The following is an 8,560-nucleotide window of genomic DNA, read 5'->3' as shown; positions in this document are numbered from 1 at the left end:
CACTCTAGGCCCCATTCGAACCGACGCCGCCAGCAGATCTCAGATTGTTAAAACTGCGCTTAACCACCTGAGCTACGGACAGCCCTACCAAATTCAATATATTTCACAATTATTATGATCCTCTTTTGAAAAAGTAACATAATCTCTTAATCCTTCTTTCTTATACCAAATAATAAGCAAGAATTGCTTTTTATTTTATGAGAATTAAAATCTTAAGAATTTTTACTAGTTTCTAAGTCTGTAAGTTAAGGCATCATAGTAGAGAATCCATGATTTTCTATTCAAGAGTATTATATAAATAAAATAAACAGAAAATACAACGCCTTAGTTGATAGAATAGTTGATGAAACCAGGGAATTGGTAGTAGTTTGTCTGAATTATGATTACGAACGGAAATACCACCAATAACTTGTTTTTATTTACACTCAACAAATATTCCTACAATAATACCGAGTGTTTCGTTCATCACAGCTTATGAGTAATATAAAGCAATTACTGGCCTTCATGCGACGAATATAGTAACTTGCTACAATAACAGCAGTAGTCGTGGATTAACTAGAGAGCAGCTAAGATCCAAGTTTTTGCTGATGGTTTTTGGTTTAAAATTCTCACCTTCATCATAAGTAGTTAGACACTCCAGAGGTTATTCTCCAGGAATAGGAAGTGAGAAGAGATGAAGAAATCAAGAAAGAAATATGAGACTTGTCATTCAATATCAACTATGATTAACCTACTACAGAGTAAGTTTACTTATTTTGTTTAGAATCTTTACATTTTTACTATTGAAATAAGGAGGAAAAATTACAAAAATATTATTATAATAAATATATTTAATGCTTGAACTGAGTGGAGGAAGGTTACAAGCAAGGTTGTGATAAAGGTATTAACAAGTGACTGTGATAAATGAATTTTTATTTTTGGTTTTAATGTAAAAGTTGACTAGTTACGTAATTAGACATAATGTAGGATACTTATTAACAAAAGAATATGTTTACCTAGTGTTTTAATGTTTCATGGAAATTGTTGTTGTGACCTGGGTAGAATAGCCTGCATGAAGTTGAGTGTTTAAATATTTTTATTTCCAAAATTGTATTAAGGTAAGATAAATTATAAATAATAATGTTAAGTAATTTGAATTGTTAAGATCATACATGTATTAAAAGCTGTTTTGTGGTAGATGTCCCTGGGGATGGCCGGATTAGCCGAAACGTCGGACTTATAACAAAAATAAAATGTGTTGAGACAAAAATGGATAAAAATTGAATTATTTATTTAAACAAAATTTACTTATCTGGATTATCTCTCTAGGAAGTCTGGTGAGTCAATTCTTTTAATTGAAGAATAGAATTCACAATTGAAGTGCCTCAAAACAATAAAATAAGATTTCTGGACATAGACATAATCATGGATGGACAAAAAATAACCACAAAATGGACTAAAAAAACTAATACAAGCAACAGATTACTAAACTTCTTTTCAAATCACCCACATTATCAAAAAGAAAACATTGCAAAAAACTTAATAGATAGAGCCATAAACTTAACAGACAATATTTACACAAAAGATATCAAAACTGAAATATACACCATGCTTACAGAAAACTTCTATCCCAAAAGATTAATAAACAGACTATGGTACAATAAAATTAATGACAAACATACAACCAGAAACAACACAGAAAGCAGAACACAGACTGAAATAAAAATAATCAAAACAGCAAAGAAAGATAATATAGAAAAACCACCAAGTCAAAAAAGAATCACAGAATTTTATAAAGATATAAACAAAAAGAGTACAATGGATGACAACAGAGAAAAAGGACAAGAGGTAACAAATAGTAATAGTAATGATAAAAAGTTTTATAAACTACAATACATACCAGGACTTACAAATAAAATTAAAAAAACACTGAAAGAATATGACCATACAAATATCAGAACCGGTTTATACAACAATAATAAATTACAAAATAAGCTGTCAAACATGAAAGACAAAGTTGATAAGATGGAAAAACTAAACGCAATTTATAAGATAGATTGTAAAAATTGTGAAAAAGTATATATTGGAAACATCTAAAAAACTAGAAACTAGGATTAAGCAACACATCACCAATTGTAAAAACACTAAAAATATAAATTGCACAGCTCTGGCCTATCACAGCATAAAATGAACCACGAATTCAACTTTGAAAACACAAAAATAATAGATACAGCAAAAAATACAAAAAACAGAAGATATCTAGAAGCTATATACATAACAAAAAACATACAAAACACAGTAAACTATAAAACTGACACTAAACACTTAAACACACATTACGCAGATATTATAAATAGACTTAAAATAAAAACATGAAAATCAGATAAAATAAACAGGTTTATGTGAAAAATAAAAAATCACTAAGTTTATAATAAATAAAAAACAGGGAGGTAACCAAAACAGCACACTGGACATGAGATAAGGTCCAAAGAGATAGTAAGAAATGTAGAAAGATAGCTGTGCCAGAGAGAAGTGAAGATGCAAAAATGGTGGACATGATTTCCCATATGAAATCATGAGGTGATTTTTATTGTATAAAATAAAATATATAAAGTAGAAGATTGGTGTTATATAGTTTTTATTATTGTTATAGGTTTTTATAGTGCATGAATATGGGACAGTGGTCCCGAAACGTTGTACAATTGTTAATGAATAAATAAATAATAATTTATTGCAAATGATGGAAGAAATAAACCTCAAAAAATTTTAAAAAAATTTACTTATTTTGTTTCTAACCCCACATAACTTAAGCCACTCACCGTCACATTTGTCATAATTTATCCAATACACCGTGATTCAAAATTCAGTTACCTTATAATACAAATGTTTCATTTTGGCAACTGTATTTATCTTGTAAATACATATATTAAATACAAGAATTTTTCTTTTCTTTTCAATTTCTAATCATTTTCTTTAAAATATTACAATACAATCTAATCATGCTAATTACCATCATATTCAAAAGGGGTTCAATGCCTGAGATTCGGTTGAAGGTGTTGAACTCTAATACATCGACTATTTTAGTAATTTTTCAATTCAGTCCTTGTGACGCCTCTCTCCTTCCCCGACGTCCGACGCCCTTAGTATTGCCTTGGCGTTGTTTACGTCTATGCTTCAGATTGACAATCTCTTCGAATCCTCCCTAGTCTTACCAGTTTCAACCTTTTTTAATGGCATTATCTACGACAATTTTAACGTTAAAATGAAATTTATAAATTCATTTGGTTTAATTTATAATGTTAACACTTTCTTGAGACTAGTTAATATTGTGTAAATAAAGAAAACTTTATCAATTTTAGTCTCAAAACATTTTTATTACTTATAAAGGAATAACAAGGATTTTGTTAATAAGCAATTCTTAGATTATGTCTAATTACCTAATCAGTCAATTGTTCACATTAAATTAAATATTAAAATTATTTATCACAGTCAACCTTCATTGTTAAAATCCACACAACAATATTTGTATCCTTCCTTACACTCAGGTCAAGTATTTAAATTATTTATTACAACTAAATTTTGGTTAAATTTCCTCTTTATTTTATTATTAAAATTCTTATGAAGGTTAATTTTACTTAAAATCTCTACATAGTGTTGGTTCAAATTTCTTGTGTCTGTTTTAACATTCACTGTGTAAGTAATATTTTCTCTTATGTAAATTGACTCAAGTACTTTTCTTTTGTTTGTTTTATTTTCTTTATGTATGATCATAGTATTTTCAAAATCAAAAGTATACTGTTTTTTTGTTGTACTAGTGCTGTTTTATTTGGATCTTTCTCCTTGTTTTTTAAATCATTATTGTGTTGATATATTCTATCACCCAAAATAGGAATTTTAATAATAAAATAAAGAGGAAATTTAACCAAAATATAGTTGTAATAAGTAATTTAAATGCTTGACCGTGTTGGGAAGGTTTCAAATGTTGTGATAGATTTTAACAAAAAAGGTTGACTGTGATAAATAATTTTAATTTTAATGTGAACAATTAATTCATTAGGTAATTATACATGATCTAAGAATTGCTTATTAACAAAATATAAATGACCTAGACAGTATGGTCTGCATGAAGTAGTTTTTAAAATTGTTTTGGTTCTAGAATTGTATTAAGGAATGATTATTTATAAATAATATTGTTATTTGTTTGGAATTGTTGAAGATCATATTTGTAATAGACTGTCCTTGGGGATGGCGGAACTGACCGAAACGTCGGACTTCAAGGAATACAAATGTTTTGAGACTAAAATGGATAAAATTTTATTTATTTAAACAATATTATTTATATTTTTACGAAATATTACTTAATTTTTAAATTTATAAATATTAGATGTTTGTATAAAAAAGTAAAACCTTCAGGTCGCCAACTCGTATTTATAATTATAGAAGCTATTTCGTTATGATTTCTAATAATTTCAGTTTATTTTTTATTACTCGTTAATTTTTCAGTTCATTATTTACTTTTATTCTAATATTCTAAAGCAAATAAATCATTTAGTGTAATATTCTTAAGGGACTTCTTTCAGAAAAAAACAAACATTTTTTCAAAACTCATTAACCCACTTACTATCAGCTGTCCTTCCAGGCACCTGTCTTTTCCTTACTCAATTTAACTTATTTATTTCAGACCTCCCTCACATCCATCTGAAAATCGATCACTGTTTGCTGATGGCACAGTAATTTATACATCACACAATAGAATCGATAGGATAGTGAATAGGTAACAGAGCTCTTCTTAAAATGCTCAGCCTATATTTTTCTAAATAGAAACTCAATATCAATGAACCAAAACACAGACAATCATATTCACTAAATGAAGACCGTTCATAACTCAGAACATGCTATATTAGACATGTGGCAAATTCCTTCGCAAAACTATTTATCAACAAATAAATCCGTTTTAGATAAAATCCTGTGGGAATAATCCTCATTCCGCTTTACAATCTTCTTTATCTTGGATCATTACCACTATTTTTATTACCGCTAATGGCTCGTTATGGCTAGAAATTTTACAATGCCATGAATTCACACACTATATTTTTTTATCTTTCATCCTTAACAATCCCTGATAATCCTCCGAGGCGTCTGAAAAGAAGATGGCCATGGGACCTTCTAATTTAAATTAATGTTTGAAGTACCACCAATGGGTGGTTCCTTCCCAAGATTTTCAAGTGTATATGTAACATACTACATATTTACCTATTGTATTATTTTGTACAGTTGTAAATTACATTAAATAAATAATTAAAAAAAAAATTAAAAAATATTTTTTAAAAAAAATTTTCTATCGTAATTGAGCAATCTTATACAACGATTTCTTATAATTACCAAGAATCATAATTAAAAAGAACCACAACCCCATGTGTTGTCTGTCAAATACATAGGGTTAGAACTAGACATATCTTTAACATTTTCCTAACATATGCGCAAAAAAATCAATAGATCTAAAAACATTATTTGCAAAACGACCCCAAACTTTGATAGAAATTCTAAATTAATACCGACAAACAAATTAATCCTGTATAAAACTGTCATACGCTTAATACTAACATATTCCATTACTGTCTGGAGCTACACCTGTGACTTAAACTAGGGGAAATTAGAGGTCATTCAAAACATCTGTATGAGGATAGTAAACAACTACCCGTGGTACACCAGAATTTAAATTACAGCACCCACCTATTAAACAGTACACATACTTACTGATTACCAATTAGTAAATACTTGCTAATAAACTATTTTCTCTCTTACTACTAAGACAATCCGTACATACAAAAAGTAGGAGGCTACAACATGTTCTAAAAAAGAAACGTCCACAACATAATCGTATAAAAAATATATGAAAAGACAATACAGAAACATTCCTCTTGAATTGAATATTATATATACGGGGGTGGTTTGAAAAGTTTTCGGAATGTGATAGAAAGAAGTGTCTTACCTCGGTGGAACGGCTTTTATTTTTCAACATAGTCTCTTTGTAGACTAATGTATAAGGTCCAGCGATGTTCCAATGCCTTGATCCCATCTCGAAAATGAGATTCCTCCAGGCCTGCAAAATACCTTTCGAATTCGGCTGTCAGTTCTTCCGTTGTGGAAATCTCCGTCCACCTAGGAAGATTTTCAGCTTGGGGAAGAGATGAAAGACTGATGCCAAATCGTCCACTACGCTGATCATCATCTAAGCTCTCCCGACCAAATTTAAACTCGCTGGTCCAATCGGCAACGGTTGAATATGAAGGAGCAGAGTCCCCCAGTGTGTTCTGAAAGCCGGCATGCATTTCCTTTGCTTTCATACCATTCTTTACAAAGTACTTAATCACTACTGGAATCTCAGTTTTTCCATTGTCACAAATCACTACGCATAAAACAAGAACAAAGAGTTGTCCCTACCACTCACGGCACGTGTGCACTTTTCAAACCACCCTCGTATATGATTTTTAGTCAAGAGCACTGATTGTTTATTATTTATCATTTTTTTTAATGTTCTCTTTGTTAATTGTGAAGGCTTATTTAAAATATTTCCAATTTAAAACTATAAATTTGTAAAAAAATAAAATTCAAATCACCTCTCTGTTTCATGTGATATGTAATAACCCTTATTAATATTATTATTGGCGCGACAGACTGTGTATGTCCAAGGCCACGATGTATTTACTAAGTACATTTTGCGTTTCGTGACGTGGTTTTCCTAGGGTGTGTTCGTCACTCCAACGCCTATTTTTTGTGAGTGCCACCCATTGGTTAACGGGCCTCACAAATGCCCGGGGGGAGGCTGCGAGTGAGAATTGTATAATTTTATGCTTCAAAAAATTCCGGATAGGGCCGGTGACTCGAACTCGTAAGCTTTGGGTTGGCAGACAGACGTGTTACCTCCCTTGGGATATTATAAAAGTATCTGTCACTTAACAACAGCTGTGCCGATATCCACCCCAACACCTGTCAACACAGGGACACCTTTTCCATCGAGTGTAATGGGTACTAGATGCCAAAGGGACAAAATCCATTAGTCAGGTAGTTTATACACAACACCTCTACACTTGTAGCCCCTTGTAACTTATTCTTCTTGGGCGTGGCTAATGATAGCCAATGAGAAATAAGATTCCAAAAAAGCGACACCCCCAAGAACAAGTGGGGGACAGGAGAGAAACAAAGACAGAAGTAAGAAACCACCGGCTAGACGGATAAATAACTTCGATGGGAAAAGTCCTAAGAAGGGCTAATCAGACCTGGAACGCCACGGCTATGACGTCACGACATACCTCACCCAACTCAGCAGTTATTTAGATATATTACGTAACAATTTAATATAATTCATATTTTATGGCAAGTATGACAGGCATATTTATCTGGATCAATCAATCATTTTATAAGTCCATTTTATCATTTTATTGCAATCAAATGTAAATAAATGCTTCGTAGTTTATCCTCTATCCTTTATGTAGTTTATATACTATTATATTACCCAATACCACCCCTTATTATATTATATATTTTAAGTGGTAACAATATTTTATAATTTTTTTTTAATAATTTATTTATTGTTATTTACAACGGTATAGATCAAGTAAATTTGCTGTAAGTAATATAATGACATGATACAAACATATGGAGAATCTACCAATTGATAGAACTCCAAAAACATTTCTAGAGGAGAAGATCTCGAGGCCATCTTCTTTTCAGACGCCTAGGAGGATTATTGAGTAATGAAGGAGAAGCCATGTTAGAAACGAGTTGGTTTGGGTGGTTGGGAAGTTTATCATGGAAGGATTGGTATCTGGTTCTGGCCAAATCGGTAACTTATGTGACATTGAGGTCCTGATGGATGACTTGATTCGTGACAAAGACAGGAGCATTAAGGATTTTAGACTGTAAGGATTGCATTCGGAAGGAATTTGATGGTTTAGTTGAGCCCCATAGCTCAACCCCGTTTGTCCTTTATAAATATAAAAATATATGATTGGCAAACTGGGAAAAACAAAAGCCTTTAGAAAAGAATTCAATAATAATAATAGTTTTGCAGGACCCAAATGATTTAAATTAAGAAATATATATTTTAACCCAATCAACGACAGGTATACATAGAACATGCAAAAGGTATTTGATCCTTAAGGCACATCATGTATATATTATATTATCCAGGCAATCAGTAAATAGTAATTAATATAAACGTTCTTAAAAAAAATCATTATTATTATTTGTTTTTATTTTATCCTGTATTAGGTCTTAAAATAAAACACGAAAGTACTCGATTTATATATTTAGGTCTTGGACGATTAATGGATATTACCTGAATGAATGATAAAGCCTAGTCATTGTTCAGTTTTTCTGTATTTTTATAACATGTGACATCCACTAAAACTGAAAATGATTAGAAGCTAGAGTGTGGGTTGCAGTAACCCCGAAACGTCAAAGACATAAATATAAAATAATATAAAAATCAAGGTCAATCTTCTTTTAATTTTTGCCCTAAAAGCAAGATTAAAAAAAAAAAGGAATTAAGGAAGGTCATAAGGTGAAAGAAATTAAA

The sequence above is a fragment of the Halyomorpha halys genome, unplaced genomic scaffold (assembly GCF_000696795.3).
Source record: "Halyomorpha halys isolate HHAL.00 unplaced genomic scaffold, Hhal_1.1 Scaffold386.1, whole genome shotgun sequence".
Classification (NCBI taxonomy): Eukaryota; Metazoa; Arthropoda; class Insecta; order Hemiptera; family Pentatomidae; genus Halyomorpha; species Halyomorpha halys.
Note: the sequence above shows the minus strand (reverse complement) of the source record.